The sequence below is a fragment of the Pseudophryne corroboree genome, chromosome 4, assembly GCF_028390025.1.
Source record: "Pseudophryne corroboree isolate aPseCor3 chromosome 4, aPseCor3.hap2, whole genome shotgun sequence".
Taxonomy (NCBI): Eukaryota; Metazoa; Chordata; class Amphibia; order Anura; family Myobatrachidae; genus Pseudophryne; species Pseudophryne corroboree.
This window is the reverse complement of record NC_086447.1, coordinates 197,114,128-197,127,447: the sequence shown is the minus strand read 5'-3', so window position 1 is coordinate 197,127,447 and position 13,320 is coordinate 197,114,128. Positions and strand designations below refer to the sequence as shown.

General features: G+C 37.7%; 14 non-coding genes across 14 annotated transcripts; all 14 read left to right on the top strand.

Annotated features, from left to right (window-relative positions):
- Positions 1-795: 795 nt before the first annotated feature.
- TRNAF-GAA (transfer RNA phenylalanine (anticodon GAA)) lies at positions 796-868 on the top strand. Its single transcript has one exon. It is a non-coding gene; the product is annotated as a tRNA-Phe (tRNA).
- Positions 869-1,679: 811 nt separating this feature from the next.
- On the top strand, positions 1,680-1,752 carry TRNAF-GAA (transfer RNA phenylalanine (anticodon GAA)). Its single transcript has one exon. It is a non-coding gene; the product is annotated as a tRNA-Phe (tRNA).
- An 812-nt stretch (positions 1,753-2,564) lies between these two features.
- Positions 2,565-2,637, top strand: TRNAF-GAA (transfer RNA phenylalanine (anticodon GAA)). Its single transcript has one exon. It is a non-coding gene; the product is annotated as a tRNA-Phe (tRNA).
- An 815-nt stretch (positions 2,638-3,452) lies between these two features.
- On the top strand, positions 3,453-3,525 carry TRNAF-GAA (transfer RNA phenylalanine (anticodon GAA)). Its single transcript has one exon. It is a non-coding gene; the product is annotated as a tRNA-Phe (tRNA).
- Positions 3,526-4,336: 811 nt separating this feature from the next.
- TRNAF-GAA (transfer RNA phenylalanine (anticodon GAA)) lies at positions 4,337-4,409 on the top strand. The gene has a single exon. It is a non-coding gene; the product is annotated as a tRNA-Phe (tRNA).
- Positions 4,410-5,224: 815 nt separating this feature from the next.
- Positions 5,225-5,297, top strand: TRNAF-GAA (transfer RNA phenylalanine (anticodon GAA)). Its single transcript has one exon. It is a non-coding gene; the product is annotated as a tRNA-Phe (tRNA).
- A 596-nt stretch (positions 5,298-5,893) lies between these two features.
- On the top strand, positions 5,894-5,966 carry TRNAF-GAA (transfer RNA phenylalanine (anticodon GAA)). Its single transcript has one exon. It is a non-coding gene; the product is annotated as a tRNA-Phe (tRNA).
- A 142-nt stretch (positions 5,967-6,108) lies between these two features.
- Positions 6,109-6,181, top strand: TRNAF-GAA (transfer RNA phenylalanine (anticodon GAA)). Its single transcript has one exon. It is a non-coding gene; the product is annotated as a tRNA-Phe (tRNA).
- Positions 6,182-6,994: 813 nt separating this feature from the next.
- Positions 6,995-7,067, top strand: TRNAF-GAA (transfer RNA phenylalanine (anticodon GAA)). Its single transcript has one exon. It is a non-coding gene; the product is annotated as a tRNA-Phe (tRNA).
- An 811-nt stretch (positions 7,068-7,878) lies between these two features.
- TRNAF-GAA (transfer RNA phenylalanine (anticodon GAA)) lies at positions 7,879-7,951 on the top strand. Its single transcript has one exon. It is a non-coding gene; the product is annotated as a tRNA-Phe (tRNA).
- Positions 7,952-9,637: 1,686 nt separating this feature from the next.
- Positions 9,638-9,710, top strand: TRNAF-GAA (transfer RNA phenylalanine (anticodon GAA)). Its single transcript has one exon. It is a non-coding gene; the product is annotated as a tRNA-Phe (tRNA).
- Positions 9,711-10,524: 814 nt separating this feature from the next.
- TRNAF-GAA (transfer RNA phenylalanine (anticodon GAA)) lies at positions 10,525-10,597 on the top strand. Its single transcript has one exon. It is a non-coding gene; the product is annotated as a tRNA-Phe (tRNA).
- An 811-nt stretch (positions 10,598-11,408) lies between these two features.
- Positions 11,409-11,481, top strand: TRNAF-GAA (transfer RNA phenylalanine (anticodon GAA)). The gene has a single exon. It is a non-coding gene; the product is annotated as a tRNA-Phe (tRNA).
- A 1,686-nt stretch (positions 11,482-13,167) lies between these two features.
- Positions 13,168-13,240, top strand: TRNAF-GAA (transfer RNA phenylalanine (anticodon GAA)). The gene has a single exon. It is a non-coding gene; the product is annotated as a tRNA-Phe (tRNA).
- Positions 13,241-13,320: the final 80 nt, after the last annotated feature.

Genomic DNA, 13,320 nt, shown 5'->3' with positions numbered 1-13,320 from the left:
TTGTTACAGAATAGCAATTTAGCAGCAGAAACTGCCGTGTTCAGGTTCTGGTATTCAAGAACATTTCATGTTATTACAGTTTGCATTATTATTAGCCCCAATAAAATAATTTCTTATTAGTAGAGCTTGGCGAAATAGCTCAGTTGTGACAACATTAGACTGAAGATCTAAGGGTGTCTTGTTCAATCCTGGGGTTTAGCATGGTTGGGTGTTTGCTTTTGCTACTGAATAGCAATTTAGCAGCAAAAACTGTTGTGTTCAGGTTTTGATCTTGAAAAGCATTTTATGTTATTTCAGTTTGCAAAATCTTTAGCTCCTAAAAAAAGACATTCTTATCAGTATAGCTTGCCAAAATAGCTCAGTTGTGAGAGCAATAGACTGAAGACCTTAAAATCCCTAGTACGATCGTGGGTTTCCACATGTTTGGGTGTTTGCAGTTTGTTACTGAGTAGCAATTCAGCAAAAAGAAATTTAGCAGCAGAAACTTTCATTTTCAGGTTTCGCCCTCTAGGACACTTGATGTTCTTTCAGTTTGCCTTATCTTAAACACCAAAAAAGACTTTCTAAACGTCAGACTTACACGCAATAACTCTTTTGTGAGAGCATTAAACTGAAGATCTACAGGTCCTGGGTTCGATCCCAGGATTCGGCATGTTTAGTTGCTGTATTTTTGTTACAGAATAGCAATTTACCAGCAGAATCTTTCATTATCAGGTGTTGTTCATCAAGAACACTTAATGCTCTTTTTTTCCCCAGCCTAAAACCCCAAATATGGCTTGACATCTTTCATAATTAGCTGAAATAGCTCAGTTGGGAGAGCGTTAGACCGAAGATCTAAAGGTCCCTGGTTCGATCCCGGGTTTCGGCATATTTAGTTGCTGTTTTTTTGTTACAGAATAGCAATTTAGCAGCAGAAACTGCCGTGTTCAGGTTCTGGTCTTCAAGATCATTTCATGTTATTACAGTTTGCATTATTATTAGCCCCAATAAAAGAATTTCTTATTAGTAGAGCTTGGCGAAATAGCTCAGTTGTGAGAACATTAGACTGAAGATCTAAGGGTGTCTTGTTCAATCCTGGGGTTTAGCATGGTTGGGTGTTTGCTTTTGCTACTGAATAGCAATTTAGCAGCAAAAACTGTTGTGTTCAGGTTTTGATCTTGAAAAACATTTTATGTTATTTCAGTTTGCAAAATCTTTAGCTCCAAAAAAAGACATTCTTATCAGTATAGCTTGCCAAAATAGCTCAGTTGTGAGAGCAATAGACTGAAGACCTTAAAATCCCTAGTACGATCGTGGGTTTCCACATGTTTGGGTGTTTGCAGTTTGTTACTAAGTAGCAATTCAGCAAAAAGAAATTTAGCAGCAGAAACTTTCATTTTCAGGTTTCGCCCTCTAGGACACTTGATGTTCTTTCAGTTTGCCTTATCTTAAACACCAAAAAAGACTTTTTAAACGTCAGACTTACACGCAATAGCTCTTTTGTGAGAGCATCAAACTGAAAATCTAAAGGTCCTGGGTTCGATCCCAGGATTCGGCATGTTTAGTTGCTGTATTTTTGTTACAGAATAGCAATTTACCAGCAGAATCTTTCATTATCAGGTGTTGTTCATCAAAAACACTTAATGCTCTTTTTTTCCAAACCTAAAACCCCAAATACGACTTAGCATCTGTCACAATTAGCCGAAATAGCTCAGTTGGTAGAGCGTTAGACTGAAGATCTAAAGGTCCCTGGTTCGATCCTGGGTTTCGGCATGTTTAGTTGCTGTTTTTTTTGTTACAGAATAGCAATTTAGCAGCAGAAACTGCCGTGTTCAGGTCCTGGTCTTCAAGAACATTTCATGTTATTACAGTTTGCATTATTATTAGCCCCAATAAAAGAATTTCTTATTAGTAGAGCTTGGCGAAATAGCTCAGTTGTGAGAACATTAGACTGAAGATCTAAGGGTGTCTTGTTCAATCCTGGGGTTTAGCATGGTTGGGTGTTTGCTTTTGCTACTGAATAGCAATTTAGCAGCAAAAACTGTTGTTTTCAGTTTTTGATCTTGAAAAACATTTTATGTTATTTCAGTTTGCAAAATCTTTAGCTCCAAAAAAAGACATTCTTATCAGTATAGCTTGCCAAAATAGCTCAGTTGTGAGAGCAATAGACTGAAGACCTTAAAATTCCTAGTACGATCGTGGGTTTCCACATGTTTGGGTGTTTGCAGTTTGTTACTGAGTAGCAATTCAGCAAAAAGAAATTTAGCAGCTGAAACTTTCATTTTCAATTTTCGCCCTCTAGGACACTTGATGTTCTTTCAGTTTGCCTTATCTTAAACACCAAAAAAGACTTTCCAAATGTCAGACATAGCTGCAATAGCTAATTTGGGAGAGCATTAGACTGAAGATCTATAAGTCCCTGGTTCGATCCCGGGTTTCGGCATGTTTAGTAGCTGTATTTTTGTTACAGAATAGCAATTTACCAGCAGAATCTTTCATTATAAGGTGTTGCTCTTCAAGAACACTTGATGCTCTTTTTTTCCCAACCTAAAACCCCAAATACGACTTTGCATCTATCACAATTAGCCAAAATAGCTCAGTTGGGAGAGCGTTAGACTGAAGATCTAAAGGTCCCTGGTTCGGTCCTGGGTTTCGGCATGTTTAGTTGCTGTTTTTTTTTGTTACAGAATAGCAATTTAGCAGCAGAAACTGCCGTGTTCAGGTTCTGGTCTTCAAGAACATTTCATGTTATTACAGTTTGCATTATTATTAGCCCCAATAAAATAATTTCTTATTAGTAGAGCTTGGCGAAATAGCTCAGTTGTGACAACATTAGACTGAAGATCTAAGGGTGTCTTGTTCAATCCTGGGGTTTAGCATGGTTGGGTGTTTGCTTTTGCTACTGAATAGCAATTTAGCAGCAAAAACTGTTGTGTTCAGGTTTTGATCTTGAAAAGCATTTTATGTTATTTCAGTTTGCAAAATCTTTAGCTCCTAAAAAAAGACATTCTTATCAGTATAGCTTGCCAAAATAGCTCAGTTGTGAGAGCAATAGACTGAAGACCTTAAAATCCCTAGTACGATCGTGGGTTTCCACATGTTTGGGTGTTTGCAGTTTGTTACTGAGTAGCAATTCAGCAAAAAGAAATTTAGCAGCAGAAACTTTCATTTTCAGGTTTCGCCCTCTAGGACACTTGATGTTCTTTCAGTTTGCCTTATCTTAAACACCAAAAAAGACTTTCTAAACGTCAGACTTACACGCAATAACTCTTTTGTGAGAACATTAAACTGAAGATCTAAAGGTCCTGGGTTCGATCCCAGGATTCGGCATGTTTAGTTGCTGTATTTTTGTTACAGAATCGCAATTTACCAGCAGAATCTTTCATTATCAGGTGTTGTTCATCAAGAACACTTAATGCTCTTTTTTTCCCCAGCCTAAAACCCCAAATATGGCTTGACATCTTTCACAATTAGCTGAAATAGCTCAGTTGGGAGAGCGTTAGACCGAAGATCTAAAGGTCCCTGGTTCGATCCCGGGTTTCGGCATATTTAGTTGCTGTTTTTTTGTTACAGAATAGCAATTTAGCAGCAGAAACTGCCGTGTTCAGGTTCTGGTCTTCAAGATCATTTCATGTTATTACAGTTTGCATTATTATTAGCCCCAATAAAAGAATTTCTTATTAGTAGAGCTTGGCGAAATAGCTCAGTTGTGAGAACATTAGACTGAAGATCTAAGGGTGTCTTGTTCAATCCTGGGGTTTAGCATGGTTGGGTGTTTGCTTTTGCTACTGAATAGCAATTTAGCAGCAAAAACTGTTGTTTTCAGTTTTTGATCTTGAAAAACATTTTATGTTATTTCAGTTTGCAAAATCTTTAGCTCCAAAAAAAGACATTCTTATCAGTATAGCTTGCCAAAATAGCTCAGTTGTGAGAGCAATAGACTGAAGACCTTAAAATCCCTAGTACGATCGTGGGTTTCCACATGTTTGGGTGTTTGCAGTTTGTTACTGAGTAGCAATTCAGCAAAAAGAAATTTAGCAGCTGAAACTTTCATTTTCAGGTTTCGCCCTCTAGGACACTTGATGTTCTTTCAGTTTGCCTTATCTTAAACACCAAAAAAGACTTTCCAAATGTCAGACATAGCTGCAAAAGCTAATTTGGGAGAGCATTAGACTGAAGATCTATAAGTCCCTGGTTTGATCCCGGGTTTCGGCATGTTTAGTAGCTGTATTTTTGTTACAGAATAGCAATTTACCAGCAGAATCTTTCATTATAAGGTGTTGCTCTTCAAGAACACTTGATGCTCTTTTTTTCCCAACCTAAAACCCCAAATACGACTTTGCATCTGTCACAATTAGCCAAAATAGCTCAGTTGAGAGAGCGTTAGACTGAAAATCTAAAGGTCCCTGGTTCGGTCCTGGGTTTCGGCATATTTAGTTGCTGTTTTTTTTTGTTACAGAATAGCAATTTAGCAGCAGAAACTGCCGTGTTCAGGTTCTGGTCTTCAAGATCATTTCATGTTATTACAGTTTGCATTATTATTAGCCCCAATAAAATAATTTCTTATTAGTAGAGCTTGGCGAAATAGCTCAGTTGTGACAACATTAGACTGAAGATCTAAGGGTGTCTTGTTCAATCCTGGGGTTTAGCATGGTTGGGTGTTTGCTTTTGCTACTGAATAGCAATTTAGCAGCAAAAACTGTTGTGTTCAGGTTTTGATCTTGAAAAGCATTTTATGTTATTTCAGTTTGCAAAATCTTTAGCTCCAAAAAAAAGACATTCTTATCAGTATAGCTTGCCAAAATAGCTCAGTTGTGAGAGCAATAGATTGAAGACCTTAAAATCCCTAGTACGATCGTGGGTTTCCACATGTTTGGGTGTTTGCAGTTTGTTACTGAGTAGCAATTCAGCAAAAAGAAATTTAGCAGCAGAAACTTTCATTTTCAGGTTTCGCCCTCTAGGACACTTGATGTTCTTTCAGTTTGCCTTATCTTAAACACCAAAAAAGACTTTCTAAACGTCAGACTTACACGCAATAACTCTTTTGTGAGAGCATTAAACTGAAGATCTAAAGGTCCTGGGTTCGATCCCAGGATTCGGCATGTTTAGTTGCTGTATTTTTGTTACAGAATAGCAATTTACCAGCAGAATCTTTCATTATCAAGTGTTGTTCATCAAGAACACTTAATGCTCTTTTTTTTCCCAGCCTAAAATCCCAAATATGGCTTGACATCTTTCACAATTAGCTGAAATAGCTCAGTTGGGAGAGCGTTAGACTGAAGATCTAAAGGTCCCTGGTTCGATCCCGGGTTTCGGCATATTTAGTTGCTGTTTTTTTGTTACAGAATAGCAATTTAGCAGCAGAAACTGCCGTGTTCAGGTTCTGGTCTTCAAGATCATTTCATGTTATTACAGTTTGCATTATTATTAGCCCCAATAAAAGAATTTCTTATTAGTAGAGCTTGGCGAAATAGCTCAGTTGTGAGAACATTAGACTGAAGATCTAAGGGTGTCTTGTTCAATCCTGGGGTTTAGCATGGTTGGGTGTTTGCTTTTGCTACTGAATAGCAATTTAGCAGCAAAAACTGTTGTTTTCAGTTTTTGATCTTGAAAAACATTTTATGTTATTTCAGTTTGCAAAATCTTTAGCTCCAAAAAAAGACATTCTTATCAGTATAGCTTGCCAAAATAGCTCAGTTGTGAGAGCAATAGACTGAAGACTTTAAAATCCCTAGTACGATCGTGGGTTTCCACATGTTTGGGTGTTTGCAGTTTGTTACTGAGTAGCAATTCAGCAAAAAGAAATTTAGCAGCTGAAACTTTCATTTTCAGGTTTCGCCCTCTAGAACACTTGATGTTCTTTCAGTTTGCCTTATCTTAAACACCAAAAAAGACTTTCCAAATGTCAGACGTAGCTGCAATAGCTCAATTGGGAGAGCATTAGACTGAAGATCTATAAGTCCCTGGTTCGATCCCGGGTTTCGGCATGTTTAGTAGCTGTATTTTTGTTACAGAATAGCAATTTACCAGCAAAATCTTTCATTATAAGGTGTTGCTCTTCAAGAACACTTGATGCTCTTTTTTTCCAAACCTAAAACCCCAAATACGACTTAGCATCTCTCACAATTAGCCGAAATAGCTCAGTTGGTAGAGCGTTAGACTGAAGATCTAAAGGTCCCTGGTTCGATCCTGGGTTTCGGCATATTTAGTTGCTGTTTTTTTTGTTACAGAATAGCAATTTAGCAGCAGAAACTGCCGTGTTCAGGTCCTGGTCTTCAAGAACATTTCATGTTATTACAGTTTGCATTATTATTAGCCCCAATAAAAGAATTTCTTATTAGTAGAGCTTGGCGAAGTAGCTCAGTTGTGACAACATTAGACTGAAGATCTAAGGGTGTCTTGTTCAATCCAGGGGTTTAGCATGGTTGGGTGTTTGCTTTTGCTACTGAATAGCAATTTAGCAGCAAAATCTGTTGTGTTCAGGTTTTGATCTTGAAAAGCATTTTATGTTATTTCAGTTTGCAAAATCTTTAGCTCCTAAAAAAAGACATTCTTATCAGTATAGCTTGCCAAAATAGCTCAGTTGTGAGAGCAATAGACTGAAGACCTTAAAATCCCTAGTACGATCGTGGGTTTCCACATGTTTGGGTGTTTGCAGTTTGTTACTGAGTAGCAATTCAGCAAAAAGAAATTTAGCAGCAGAAACTTTCATTTTCAGGTTTCGCCCTCTAGGACACTTGATGTTCTTTCAGTTTGCCTTATCTTAAACACCAAAAAAGACTTTCTAAACGTCAGATTTACACGCAATAGCTCTTTTGTGAGAGCATTAAACTGAAGATCTAAAGGTCCTGGGTTCGATCCCAGGATTCGGCATGTTTAGTTGCTGTATTTTTGTTACAGAATAGCAATTTACCAGCAGAATCTTTCATTATCAGGTGTTGTTCATCAAGAACACTTAATGCTCTTTTTTTCCCAGCCTAAAACCCCAAATAAGGCTTGACATCTTTTACAATAAGCCGAAATAGCTCAGTTGGGAGAGCGTTAGACTGAAGATCTAAAGGTCCCTGGTTCGATCCCGGGTTTCGGCATATTTAGTTGCTGTTTTTTTGTTACAGAATAGCAATTTAGCAGCAGAAACTGCCGTTTACAGGTTCTGGTCTTCAAGATCATTTCATGTTATTACAGTTTGCATTATTATTAGCCCCAATAAAAGAATTTCTCATTAGTAGAGCTTGGCGAAATAGCTCAGTTGTGAGAACATTAGACTGAAGATCTAAGGGTGTCTTGTTCAATCCTGGGGTTTAGCATGGTTGGGTGTTTGCTTTTGCTACTGAATAGCAATTTAGCAGCAAAAACTGTTGTTTTCAGTTTTTGATCTTGAAAAACATTTTATGTTATTTCAGTTTGCAAAATCTTTAGCTCCAAAAAAAGACATTCTTATCAGTATAGCTTGCCAAAATAGCTCTGTTGTGAGAGCAATAGACTGAAGACCTTAAAATCCCTAGTACGATCGTGGGTTTCCACATGTTTGGGTGTTTGCAGTTTGTTACTGAGTAGCAATTCAGCAAAAAGACATTTAGCAGCTGAAACTTTCATTTTCAGGTTTCGCCCTCTAGGACACTTGATGTTCTTTCAGTTTGCCTTATCTTAAACACCAAAAAAGACTTGCCAAATGTCAGATGTAGCTGCAATAGCTCATTTGGGAGAGCATTAGACTGAAGATCTATAAGTCCCTGGTTCGATCCCAGGTTTCGTCATGTTTAGTAGCTGTATTTTTGTTACAGAATAGCAATTTACCAGCAGAATCTTTCATTATAAGGTGTTGCTCTTCAAGAACACTTGATGCTCTTTTTTTCCCAACCTAAAACCCCAAATACGACTTCACATCTGTCACAATTAGCCGAAATAGATCAGTTGGGAGAGCGTTAGACTGAAGATCTAAAGGTCCCTGGTTCGATCACGGGTTTCTGCATATTTAGTTGCTGTTTTTTTTGTTACAGAATAGCAATTTAGCAGCAGAAACTGCCGTGTTCAGGTTCTGGTCTTCAAGAACATTTCATGTTATTACAGTTTGCATTATTATTAGCTCCAATAAAAGAATTTCTTATTAGTAGAGCTTGGCGAAATAGCTCAGTTGTGACAACATTAGACTGAAGATCTAAGGGTGTCTTGTTCAATCCTGGGGTTTAGCATGGTTGGGTGTTTGCTTTTGCTACTGAATAGCAATTTAGCAGCAAAAACTGTTGTGTTCAGGTTTTGATCTTGAAAAGCATTTTATGTTATTTCAGTTTGCAAAATCTTTAGCTCCTAAAAAAAGACATTCTTATCAGTATAGCTTGCCAAAATAGCTCAGTTGTGAGAGCAATAGACTGAAGACCTTAAAATCCCTAGTACGATCGTGGGTTTCCACATGTTTGGGTGTTTGCAGTTTGTTACTGAGTAGCAATTCAGCAAAAAGAAATTTAGCAGCAGAAACTTTCATTTTCAGGTTTCGCCCTCTAGGACACTTGATGTTCTTTCAGTTTGCCTTATCTTAAACACCAAAAAAGACTTTCTAAACGTCAGACTTACACGCAATATCTCTTTTGTGAGAGCATCAAACTGTAGATCTAAAAGTTCCTGGGTTCGATCCCAGGATTCGGCATGTTTAGTTGCTGTATTTTTGTTACAGAATAGCAATTTACCAGCAGAATCTTTCATTATCAGGTGTTGTTCATCAAGAACACTTAATGCTCTTTTTTTTCCCAGCCTAAAACCCCAAATACGGCTTTACATCTTTCACAATTAGCCGAAATAGCTCAGTTGGGAGAGCGTTAGACTGAAGATCTAAAGATCCCGGGTTTCGGCATATTTAGTTGCTGTTTTTTTGTTAAAGAATAGCAATTTAGCAGCAGAAACTGCCGTGTTCAGGTTCTGGTCTTCAAGATCATTTCATGTTATTACAGTTTGCATTATTATTAGCCCCAATAAAAGAATTTCTTATTAGTAAAGCTTGGCGAAATAGCTCAGTTGTGAGAACATTAGACTGAAAATCTAAGGGTGTCTTGTTCAATCCTGGGGTTTAGCATGGTTGGGTGTTTGCTTTTGCTACTGAATAGCAATTTAGCAGCAAAAACTGTTGTGTTCAGTTTTTGATCTTGAAAAACATTTTATGTTATTTCAGTTTGCAAAATCTTTAGCTCCAAAAAAAGACATTCTTATCAGTATAGCTTGCCAAAATAGCTCAGTTGTGAGAGCAATAGACTGAAGACCTTAAAATCCCTAGTACGATCGTGGCTTTCCACATGTTTGGGTGTTTGCATTTTGTTACTGAGTAGCAATTCAGCAAAAAGAAATTTAGCAGCAGAAACTTTTATTTTCAGGTTTCGCCCTCTAGGACACTTGATGTTCTTTCAGTTTGCCTTATCTTAAACACCAAAAAAGACTTTCCAAATGTCAGACGTAGCTGCAATAGCTCATTTGGGAGAGCATTAGACTGAAGATCTATAAGTCCCTGGTTCGATCCCGGGCTTCGGCATGTTTAGTAGCTGTATTTTTGTTAAGAATAGCAATTTACCAGCAGAATCTTTCATTATAAGGTGTTGCATTCCAAGAACACTTGATGCTCTTTTTTTCCCAACCTAAAACCCCAAATACGACTACACATCTTTCACAATTAGCCGAAATATCTCAGTTGGGAGAGCGTTAGACTGAAGATCTAAAGGTCCCTGGTTCGATCCCGGGTTTCGGCATATTTAGTTGCTGTGTTTTTTGTTACAGAATAGCAATTTAGCAGCAGAAACTGCCGTGTTCAGGTTCTGGTCTTCAAGAACATTTCATGTTATTACAGTTTGCATTATTATTAGCCCCAATAAAAGAATTTCTTATTAGTAGAGCTTTGCGCAATAGCTCAGTTGTGACAACATTAGACTGAAGATCTAAGGGTGTCTTGTTCAATCCTGGGGTTTAGCATGGTTGGGTGTTTGCTTTTGCTACTGAATAGCAATTTAGCAGCAAAAACTGTTGTGTTCAGGTTTTGATCTTGAAAAGCATTTTATGTTATTTCAGTTTGCAAAATCTTTAGCTCCTAAAAAAAGACATTCTTATCAGTATAGCTTGCCAAAATAGCTCAGTTGTGAGAGCAATAGACTGAAGACCTTAAAATCCCTAGTATGATCGTGGGTTTCCACATGTTTGGGTGTTTGCAGTTTGTTACTGAGTAGCAATTCAGCAAAAAGAAATTTAGCAGCAGAAACTTTCATTTTCAGGTTTCGCCCTCTAGGACACTTGATGTTCTTTCAGTTTGCCTTATCTTAAACACCAAAAAAGACTTTCTAAACGTCAGATTTACACGCAATAGCTCTTTTGTGAGAGCATTAAACTGAAGATCTAAAGGTCCTGGGTTCGATCCCAGGATTCGGCATGTTTAGTTGCTGTATTTTTGTTACAGAATAGCAATTTACCAGCAGAATCTTTCATTATCAGGTGTTGTTCATCAAGAACACTTAATGCTCTTTTTTTTCCCAGCCTAAAACCCCAAATACGGCTTGACATCTTTTACAATAAGCCGAAATAGCTCAGTTGGGAGAGCGTTAGACTGAAGATCTAAAGGTCCCTGGTTCGATCCTGGGTTTCGGCATATTTAGTTGCTGTTTTTTTGTTACAGAATAGCAATTTAGCAGCAGAAACTGCCGTGTACAGGTTCTGGTCTTCAAGATCATTTCATGTTATTACAGTTTGCATTATTATTAGCCCCAATAAAAGAATTTCTCATTAGTAGAGCTTGGCGAAATAGCTCAGTTGTGAGAACATTAGACTGAAGATCTAAGGGTGTCTTGTTCAATCCTGGGGTTTAGCATGGTTGGGTGTTTGCTTTTGCTACTGAATAGCAATTTAGCAGCAAAAACTGTTGTTTTCAGTTTTTGATCTTGAAAAACATTTTATGTTATTTCAGTTTGCAAAATCTTTAGCTCCAAAAAAAGACATTCTTATCAGTATAGCTTGCCAAAATAGCTCTGTTGTGAGAGCAATAGACTGAAGACCTTAAAATCCCTAGTACGATCGTGGGTTTCCACATGTTTGGGTGTTTGCAGTTTGTTACTGAGTAGCAATTCAGCAAAAAGACATTTAGCAGCTGAAACTTTCATTTTCAGGTTTCGCCCTCTAGGACACTTGATGTTCTTTCAGTTTGCCTTATCTTAAACACCAAAAAAGACTTGCCAAATGTCAGATGTAGCTGCAATAGCTCATTTGGGAGAGCATTAGACTGAAGATCTATAAGTCCCTGGTTCGATCCCAGGTTTCGTCATGTTTAGTAGCTGTATTTTTGTTACAGAATAGCAATTTACCAGCAGAATCTTTCATTATAAGGTGTTGCTCTTCAAGAACACTTGATGCTCTTTTTTTCCCAACCTAAAACCCCAAATACGACTTCACATCTGTCACAATTAGCCGAAATAGATCAGTTGGGAGAGCGTTAGACTGAAGATCTAAAGGTCCCTGGTTCGATCACGGGTTTCTGCATATTTAGTTGCTGTTTTTTTTGTTACAGAATAGCAATTTAGCAGCAGAAACTGCCGTGTTCAGGTTCTGGTCTTCAAGAACATTTCATGTTATTACAGTTTGCATTATTATTAGCTCCAATAAAAGAATTTCTTATTAGTAGAGCTTGGCGAAATAGCTCAGTTGTGACAACATTAGACTGAAGATCTAAGGGTGTCTTGTTCAATCCTGGGGTTTAGCATGGTTGGGTGTTTGCTTTTGCTACTGAATAGCAATTTAGCAGCAAAAACTGTTGTGTTCAGGTTTTGATCTTGAAAAGCATTTTATGTTATTTCAGTTTGCAAAATCTTTAGCTCCTAAAAAAAGACATTCTTATCAGTATAGCTTGCCAAAATAGCTCAGTTGTGAGAGCAATAGACTGAAGACCTTAAAATCCCTAGTACGATCGTGGGTTTCCACATGTTTGGGTGTTTGCAGTTTGTTACTGAGTAGCAATTCAGCAAAAAGAAATTTAGCAGCAGAAACTTTCATTTTCAGGTTTCGCCCTCTAGGACACTTGATGTTCTTTCAGTTTGCCTTATCTTAAACACCAAAAAAGACTTTCTAAACGTCAGACTTACACGCAATAGCTCTTTTGTGAGAGCATCAAACTGTAGATCTAAAAGTTCCTGGGTTCGATCCCAGGATTCGGCATGTTTAGTTGCTGTATTTTTGTTACAGAATAGCAATTTACCAGCAGAATCTTTCATTATCAGGTGTTGTTCATCAAGAACACTTAATGCTCTTTTTTTTCCCAGCCTAAAACCCCAAATACGGCTTTACATCTTTCACAATTAGCCGAAATAGCTCAGTTGGGAGAGCGTTAGACTGAAGATCTAAAGATCCCGGGTTTCGGCATATTTAGTTGCTGTTTTTTTGTTAAAGAATAGCAATTTAGCAGCAGAAACTGCCGTGTTCAGGTTCTGGTCTTCAAGATCATTTCATGTTATTACAGTTTGCATTATTATTAGCCCCAATAAAAGAATTTCTTATTAGTAAAGCTTGGCGAAATAGCTCAGTTGTGAGAACATTAGACTGAAAATCTAAGGGTGTCTTGTTCAATCCTGGGGTTTAGCATGGTTGGGTGTTTGCTTTTGCTACTGAATAGCAATTTAGCAGCAAAAACTGTTGTGTTCAGTTTTTGATCTTGAAAAACATTTTATGTTATTTCAGTTTGCAAAATCTTTAGCTCCAAAAAAAGACATTCTTATCAGTATAGCTTGCCAAAATAGCTCAGTTGTGAGAGCAATAGACTGAAGACCTTAAAATCCCTAGTACGATCGTGGCTTTCCACATGTTTGGGTGTTTGCATTTTGTTACTGAGTAGCAATTCAGCAAAAAGAAATTTAGCAGCAGAAACTTTTATTTTCAGGTTTCGCCCTCTAGGACACTTGATGTTCTTTCAGTTTGCCTTATCTTAAACACCAAAAAAGACTTTCCAAATGTCAGACGTAGCTGCAATAGCTCATTTGGGAGAGCATTAGACTGAAGATCTATAAGTCCCTGGTTCGATCCCGGGCTTCGGCATGTTTAGTAGCTGTATTTTTGTTAAGAATAGCAATTTACCAGCAGAATCTTTCATTATAAGGTGTTGCATTCCAAGAACACTTGATGCTCTTTTTTTCCCAACCTAAAACCCCAAATACGACTACACATCTTTCACAATTAGCCGAAATATCTCAGTTGGGAGAGCGTTAGACTGAAGATCTAAAGGTCCCTGGTTCGATCCCGGGTTTCGGCATATTTAGTTGCTGTGTTTTTTGTTACAGAATAGCAATTTAGCAGCAGAAACTGCCGTGTTCAGGTTCTGGTCTTCAAGAA